Source organism: Rhinolophus sinicus, linkage group LG02, assembly GCF_036562045.2.
Source record: "Rhinolophus sinicus isolate RSC01 linkage group LG02, ASM3656204v1, whole genome shotgun sequence".
NCBI lineage: Eukaryota > Metazoa > Chordata > Mammalia > Chiroptera > Rhinolophidae > Rhinolophus > Rhinolophus sinicus.
The window spans coordinates 87,687,748-87,696,868 of record NC_133752.1 but is presented as its reverse complement, the minus strand read 5'-3'; positions in this window follow the sequence as shown (position 1 = coordinate 87,696,868).

The following is a 9,121-nucleotide window of genomic DNA, read 5'->3' as shown; positions in this document are numbered from 1 at the left end:
AGATATAATAGCATTAACTTCTAAGAAACTACAGAACTTCAATATCTGGTCCCAATATCTCTCTCCAACAACTCTCCTAACACCAAGAACTTTATTCCTGAGACACCAGGAGGTGTTTCTCTAAAAACACCAGCCGATAGCTAGTTTCAATCCCTAACGTTCTTTATGCTGAATTCCAAAGCTGCTTCTTATTCATTTATCACCCTTACATGACTTTGCGCCATGAACTTGATAACTGCTAATCAAGTTACAGACAGGTGCAGCGGGCTCAGTTACCTGAGCTCCAAGCCAGGGGCTGCAGATGTCCTTCAGGTGGTAACACAGGTGGGTACAAGGGCTCTGCTGGCAGGGACTGTCCATCAGTATCCCCAAGGCTGAGCCACCATGGCCCATGGTGGAGGCAGTGGGTTTTCTGACAATCCCAGGGTGCCCTCGTTTACTGTGCTGAGACACACATAACCGAGGAGTGGAACCAGGTGGGACGGCAGTGGCCCGACGCATTATTTACCACTCGGCCAAATCACTCCTTCCCAAGAGCTACCTGGTCAGCCTTTGGTTTCTTGCACTTTGCTTACAGGCTAAGGTAAATAAAGGAAGAGTGGTAAATCCACCTGCCCTTTCTTTCTTCCTGTTCGCCCCATGAAAATCGCACCGCATGTACAGGGGATCAGTAAACAACAAACCAGAGACTTTTGTCAAAAATAAACTAGGTAGAAAGTAAAAGAAGTCTGAAAATCAGTCCTTCCCATTTAATAGAAAACTCCCTCCAAATCACTTTTATTTTTTTCTAATTACAAAAGACATGCATATTTTCTGTAAATAATTTGGAAAATAGAGAAAAACACAAAGAAAAAAACATAAATCATCTGTAATCCTACCATCTTGAGATAATCACGGTTCCTTCTCCAACACCCTCTATACTCTTACCCTGCCTTATTTTTGTGCATAGTTCTATATTATTATTATTATTATTATTATTATTATTATTACTTATTGTCTGTCTACCTTAGTCAAACGTTAAGTCCATGAAGGCAGGGAATTTGTGTCCCTGAGCACCAGGAACAGTGCTCAATAAGTATTTAGCAAACGAATAAATAGACACTTTGGTGTATCACCTTCTAGTCTTTTTTCCTAAAAAATATGCATAAATTATGTTTCTAAAGCATTATTTTGGTTAATTTTCAAAACCATTCTATTATCAAGAGCCCCAAGAAGAGTATCTGAAACACACGATTTGAAACGTAGAGCCCCACTTGACTCAGCTACACTTATTTTTCTCTCGGTGATTTCCAAAGCAGCAGCAGCTTTGGGGAATGGCTCCTGGAGAATGGATGGCAATACTGACATCCCAGCTAGGGCTGGAAGCCTTTAACAGGCATGCTTAGCATGACCATGTGGCTCCCCTTCAGTGTCATGCAGCTGCTGGCATGTGCACAGATAAACACAAAAGGTGACTGGCTTTACCCAGAGGTAGAGGTCCGCAGACTGGACACCATGGAAAGTCAAGGGCGTGGGGGCACCAAAAAGCAAGCGCAAAATTAAGGCATCTGAATGGTGGCTCACTGCCGCGCCAGCTGACCCCATTCCTCACCCTCAGATTTGCCTTGCCTTCGAAAATTTGAGAGCATCTGAAGTGACCGATTTTAACACGCTCTCACTTTACATTAACGTTCTTGTGACTCTTCATCTACACTGTCATCTTTCTTCTCTTCTCAGAAACAAACATCCTCGTCCCTTCCCATGGTTCCTTCTTCCTGTGTGCTTACTGATGTCCCCTACAAACCTCCCTACAATTCTCCATCAGTCATCTCCTCTCTCTGTTCATTTCTCCAGTCTTTCCTGACATATCAATTCCTTCCCCTCTTTCTGGACTGTCCTCAAACTACCCAATCCTAAAAAAATCCTCCTTCCCACTCATGCCACCATCCCATCTCTTCCCTTCTCTTCCTATCAATCTGATCGAAAGAGAAGCTTATACCCGTTGTCTCCATCTCCTCCCCACCCCCTTTCCTTAACCTCCACCTCAACCCCAAGACCTCCAATGACCTTCTAGTTACTCTATCTAAAGTCTCTCACCTCATTCTTCTCTACTCCTCTGTAGCGTCTCACACTGTCAGCTCTCACTGTCAACTACAAAACCACTGGCAAGCTGTCTCCTTGGAATTTCGTGCTCATGTTTCTAGCCACCATCCTAATACATCCTACACACTGATGACAAATTAATCTTTTCAAGGTGCAATTGTGTTGATGTAAGATTAATTTAATTTCTTTTGATGGCTAAACCAGTAAATTAGAACAAAAGTGTTAAATATACTGGGTCAGGAATTTATCAAGATATTTAATAAGTCTCTCACCCTCAGAGAGAAGGCTGAGAAATATGGGCTGGAACATACATCACACAGAAGCTTTTCAGCAGAAAACTTTTCATAGATGCAAACAAAGCCGGTCCAGGGTGAAAGCTCAATGGCTCTACCCACCATCAACTGGCATGCATGGCCATTGCCATTGTCACTAGTTTTTAGTGAATTTGAACATGTAAATGCTAAGGAGTGTCCTGCAAACGTAATGCAATTTGTTGCCCCACCTATCCTGTTCCTTCTAAAATTGCCTTTCATGCAGCAAAAGCTGATGGGAGGCATTGTGGAGCCATACTTCTGATTTATCATGTACTCAGACCAAGAGTACTGGGATAAACCACGTACCAAGACTGGGATAAACCACCTGTCTGCCATATCCAAGAAGGTCTCTAGCGCCCAGGCCTTCTTCACCAGCTCTTACGGTCAGAACTCCTTTCCTGCCCAAGATCTCATCTTCTCACGGCTGAGAAAGTCCCCTCTCAAACCCCTCTGCTGCTTCCCCAGGTACACTCACTAGACGCCACAGAGCAGCTTTATATTTCGCACTGTGGTTAGAAGAAGACTTAAATTGTCTTAAATGTGCCACCAGGACACACATTTTTAAAAGTAAAATTAAATCGCTCCATTAAAAAAAAATTCACATTTGAATTTTCCAATGCAATAATGCTCACCCTCCTGTACATATATTAGCTGTGTCACCTTTACAGAAACTCCTCATCAAAACTATCCTCTGGCTCATGTTGTAAAGTACAGCAACTACGTATATAAAGCTAAGGGTCGAAAACCATCAATTAATTGATTCAGGGATACATGTGCCGTATTCGCTAGTTTTCTTTCCTCTTCTTCTATTTCTAGATTTTCTCCCCATTTCTGTTTCTGAAGGTTTTCTTTTAAAAATTGCCAAGATTTTTAATGAATCTACTCACTTTCATTCCCTCTCTCTTAACAGCTTCACCGACGCGGTCTTCCGTCTTTGGACCCTGGATAAGCCCGTAGCGCGCCCGCAGATTGGAAAGTGTGGCTCTGTCCTTTAGGCGACTGTCAATTCCACAGCATCCTCAAATTTTGTTAAACTTACGGATGATATGTTTATGTCTTCCCTGTCTGTCTCCTGCAGTGGCCTCAGATCTAGAACACAAATTCAATTTTAATTACTCAAAACACTTGGCAGATAATTCAAAACGTGCAAAGGGCTATACCTCCCTGTCCCAATCCCTCGGTGTCCTACACACAGGTTACCATTGTAACCAGTTTCTTGCAGCTCATGATATCATTTGCCAATTCAAGCAGGTCCGGTGTGAATACTGTATTTTCCCGTGTGGCTTTAGGCTACTTATGAGAAAATGCCCCCATTCTATTCAGCGAGCTTGAATAGCCATTCCACTTTCAGTGCCACTGAAATGGCACTTCCTCAAAGAAGCCTTTCCTTTCCCTCCCCAGCCTGTGTCAGGTGACTCTCCTTTGTGCTTTTGACACTAGTTACTTCCACTGCTTATCAAGCAGAGTGGAAATCGCCTGCCTATTTCTTGCCGTGGGGCAGGGAGCAGTACAGCACCTGACACATGGGACACATTCAGCAAAGAATGTGTTATCTGAATACCTACATATATTCCAAATTATGCTAAGTCCTGGGAATGCAAAGGTACATAAAGTATGGAATCTACCCCAACCTTTATAGCATCTTCACAATTTACCAAAAAAAAAAAAAAAAGCACAAAGAGAAGGGTCCACTTCTATTAATTCTACTCTTATCTATGCTCATTTGGTAGCACAATCAGTTGTTCTCATTTGCATGATCTGTGCTTTCTCTTCCTGTTACTAAGTGGTCTACAGTCCTCCTTTATTGCCAAACTGTAGCCCAAGACGCCCATCCGTCTGACTGGCCCTGTGTCAAAGGCGGACGATTTTCCCTTGCCTTGCCTGTTTTCTTTCTCCAAAGCGGCACCTGACTGGTGCTCCAGTGCCAACTACTGAAAATACTGCAAGGAGATAGCTGGTGAGAGTGTACCACCTGTTTTTAAAACTTCCCTCGAAAAGTGACAGTTTACAAATATAATGTCTCGACAAAAACCCTCAGAGGCAGCCTGTGTGTGGGTGCTTTGGGTGTCAGAGCAGTAAAGAGATAAAAAGGCTCAGCAGAGTCCCTTCTGGGTCTTCAGCCAGCCACCAGACTTGGGGCAGGCAGGCTAACAGCTCTGAGCTTCTCCTGTGTGACAGGGACCCTGGGGCTCCCTAAGTCGTTCTGGGCTTTGTGAAAGCATTAACTGAACTAACAATTGCAAATGTCTAGTATAGCATGTGGATGGAAAAGGGGACACAGGTTAAACCTGACAAGCTCAGGAGACTGAAAATAACCACATAGGATGGCGTGAACATAAAAATTCCTAACTAAGGTGGGCCATGGCGGGAAGTCACCCACTTAGTATGTAGCTTCCTTGACAAAGGTCAATCTCTCTCTACCTTAAGTGAGCCTGTCTATTGTCTTTTTGCAGCTAGGATAACATGGAATGTCAGTAACCCCTTTTTCTGGACGAGAGCAGGAAACTATAGAATCCTACACCATTATTTTTGTCCCCTGATTACCATCTCTGTGTGCTGTAAAAAGTGAACTATTAACTATCCTGTAACCACATATGTAAAATAAGTACCTGTCTCTCTAATTTACTTTCATGGAATCCCAGAGAACCCCCAACCCCACCCCTTTGCTTTCTCCCGCCCCCTTAATCTACCACCAACAGACTTCACATAACCCTCCTCCTTTGAGTCTAAAATAAGCTGCAAACCACCATTTTGCGGAGCATTTTTTTCAATCAGTTGAGATTTTTGCTTCCTGGCAGTTATCGTCAGTTTACCTCAATTAAACTCTTACAAGCTTTCTCTTAGACGAGATGTTTTCTCGTGGACAACTATCTGACACATCCTGAGGGTTCAGTATTGCTAAAAGGAGGAGTCATTTCTGTGTTATGACGACATCTTTGATACTTAGCTTTTTTTTAATTATTAGTTTCAGGTGCACAAAACAGCATTTTTTAATTATTTAAAATTTGAAAGCTGTCTTTAACTAGACAATCCTACTTAAGTAAAATGGAGTGTCTGCTCCTCTCAATGACCTGGGGCAAATCCCCTTATCCCAACAGTATTTTTTTTGCAGTCAAACAGGATGGGGTTGGGCTAAAAAGATGATAGACTCTCAAGAGACAAAACAGTCAAATGCAATAGGTGAGTCTTAATTGTTTTTTTGGTTTTTTTTTTTAAAAACCAGCTAAAAATATTCTTGGCATTGCTGATATTTAAATATGTCTGCCTATTAGACACTATGAAATTCTTTTTAGTTTTCTTAGGAGTGATAGGGGTTTTGTGGGTATGCTAAAGGATACTGTTACTCATAGGACATGCATACTGAAGTATGATGGCCACAAATGTTTAGGAAAAAGAATATATGATTGTGTGTGTGCACGAACATGTATGTTTGTGTATACAGAGAAAGATTGAAATAGAGCAAATATATTTTTTGAAATGATCTCTCAATTTGCTTTTTGCTGTCATTTCAAATTTCTAAAATGCATCAAAACCCTATGACCAAATACTGGGGAAAAAAAATTTAAATCAACAGTAAGTCTATTTGAACAAGAAACACATTCTTTATCTTCTTTCTTACCTTTCAGGTTCTAATTTGGGCCTTTAAAATCTAAATAGTCTGCCCTACCTGTCACATCTTAATAAAGTCTCAAAACTTCTCATATGCTAGAAATTGTATCTTTTAAAAATCTTCCCATTAGTTTTCTTTATCTTCATTTTTATCAACATTTTTACTCCCTTCCCTTCTCTCAATGGCCCTTCATGCTTCAGGCTTTAATCAGGACCTGCCTTGCCTCTCCTTAGATTTTATTCTTAATGTGTGTTAGTCTTCATTTGTTCTTCCATATTCATCATTTACATAGATTTCCCTCCTTCTTCCTGGCTGACAATATTTTCCTGCAGATTTGTCTCCTGTTCTGGGCAGTAATTTAGTTCTCTAATTTGCCCTGCCTTCACCACACTTCTTATTACCTCTTCATCTTTTTCATTATCTCCTATTCCCCTGCACTCCCAGGAGAGGGGGCCTGCTGGGCACTCCCTGCTGCCCGCCCCCCACCTCTGCCTGCCTTTCTCACATCCAGTCCTCTGAGCTCCTTTGCAACCTGGCATGGTTTTCTTTAAAACAGAAGTGTGTGTGTGGGGTGGGGGGGTGGGGTGGGGGTGTTGCACTTAAACAGTTTTAACTGAAAAACTGAAATGCCATGGCATTTCACCCTCTCTGAGGGTGTAACAATGGCGCCTGCCCAGAAGCAGCCCTCCATTGTCATCTCTGGCCTGTTTTTCCGGAGCTTATTTGGTTGATTCCGAGCGTGGAGAGAAGCAAGGCTGGCCCACCTCAATCTGTTTACTTAGGTTCCTGCCTTCGCCCTCCCGGCACCTCACGGTGGAGTTCACGCTAAACCAGCGCTCTGCGCCCTCCCCATCCGCCCTGCCCCCGCTCCAGCTCCACCCATGGGTTCCAGTCACTTCACCTTTTCTCTGGTTCACAGAACCCTTGAACGATAATCCTTCTTTATTTTCCTGAACTTCTGAACTCTTCCTAAGTCCTTACCTCCGGTCTTTGGCAATCAGCCTTGGACTCCTTTATCTGTCCTTGGCCTGGCTGGAACTTTTGCCCAGGGAGAATAACAATAACAGTTTTCCCTGACTGTCAGTTCTTTCCCGCAGTTTCTTGCAGTTGACCACAATGACATGCCAGGCTGCATTTTTCTTTTCCCCTCTTCTCTCCTTCCTTTTAGCTAACCAAAGTTCACCTGTGTCTGATCTCATAAGCCAGTGTTTTGTGGTGTCTTCTTTCTCTTTGCGCTCTGGTCTCCATTGTGGGGCCACTTCCCCCACCCACCTCTTCTGTTCTGATCCTGGGCAAACCGAAACCTTTGCTTAGGTCACAGAGAGATTATTTCACCACCTCGAGGAAGGATCTCCCCGCAGCCTGCACACCGAGGTGGTCAGTTTTAGGGGGTCCCATGTTTAAATGCTCCCTTTAGTAACCCAGTCGTAGGGCTGTCCTCTCAAAAGTGGAAGGATTATTCCACCACCTCCCTGCCACGTGCACTGTACATTCCTCTGTCCACACCCCAACTGGCTCAGTATTTTACTTGGCTGGCTTTGTGGCTGCTTGTTAGCCATACTAAAATAGCATCTTTTGTAACCATATTATTTCTCATTGAAGACCTGCGGTAAAAGCATTTGTTTCTTGTCCTGCTTGGTGCAGTGCAATTGAAAAATTAAATCAGAGACTTCCATTTTGAGCCCTAAATATTTTTAAAGATGTTTCATCCACTGTCCTTCTCTAAAGGTTTACCAACACACTTATTCTAGGAAATTAAATTTTATTAACATATCTTTTGGGATTACAATCAAGAGATTTTGTACTTTGAATTCTCTAAACAAAATTCCTGCCTTGGAATATTTTAAAACATCCTTTTTCAATGACTGGGTGATCAGTTCTCTTCAAATCAACTAACATGTGTCACTCCTTTTTCCTTAGGGGATGAGTTTCCTTTCTTCTTGTGGAAATCGAGGGGAGCTAATTACAGTATCACTTTGTACCTCCGACTGCACGCAGTAAGCACAGCGTTTCCTGTGCTCTCCCAGGCCCACCGTAAGGTCTGACTGCCTCTACTCCCTTTTCCATCCTGAGTCGCTGACTAAAACTCAGTAGAAGAAAGCTGTTCTCTGCTGATTCCTGTGAGCATTCCTGTCATCAGCCAACCGGTCAACAGGTATTTATTTACCAAGCAATTCTAGTGGACGGTCCTCACGAAAATAGCCCTGGCAAATTCCTACAATGCCAAGGCATTGAAGCAACTTGTGAGGAGGCACCCTCGTCTCCAATGGCAACATATAGAGCACCCCAGGTTGTCCCCCCATGTTGTAGGTGCAGTGTCAGGGAGGAAAAACTTTTCTTCTACCCTCTTAAGTTCTATACACGGAAGTCTGCAAATTGAACTAACAAAAGACAGATTAACAGGAGGAAAGGCATACAAATTTAATTAACATTCTATAAGCACAGGCATTCATAGAAAAGAAGTGAAACTCAAAGAGGTGATTAGACTGGGGGCTTATATACCATTTTAACAAAGGCAAGGGGGTTTGGGTTTCAAAGGATGATAAATTGTGGGGAAGTAAGTAGGATATATACGGGGAACTAATAGAAGATAAGAGTTATTTTAGTAACGTCTGTTTATGCAAACACATCTCAGTGTGATGCTGTGTCTCCAGTGTTATGAGTCTCTCTCCTCTTGGTACAGGGGAGAAGGACCCTGTCACAAAGGGAAATGTATGTCGTGCTTTCAGGTGGATAAGAGAGGCCAGAGAACTCTTCCTGCGTCTGTTGATCCGCAGTTGCCTTCAGCTCAACATAATCTTTATGCCAAACAAAGTAGCATATTTGGGGATGGCATATCCTAATCCCCTTCAGTACACACAACCAGCGCTGACATTTTCCACTGGCACCTTACACTGGACAGTGCCTTTTGCTCATCATTCCCATTTTTCAGTTGAGTAAACCTCAGCTTTGAGAGGCTAATCCTTTTCTGATCTCCAATTCAATCACCTTGTACAGTTCTATAGTCTCACCTTCCTTCCCTCTCCAGCTCATTCAGGTAGCTGCCATTGAAGTTGTTTGTAAAACCTGTTCTGTTCCTTACCTTCATAGTGGCGGCCCTTGCTTTCTTCTCCCT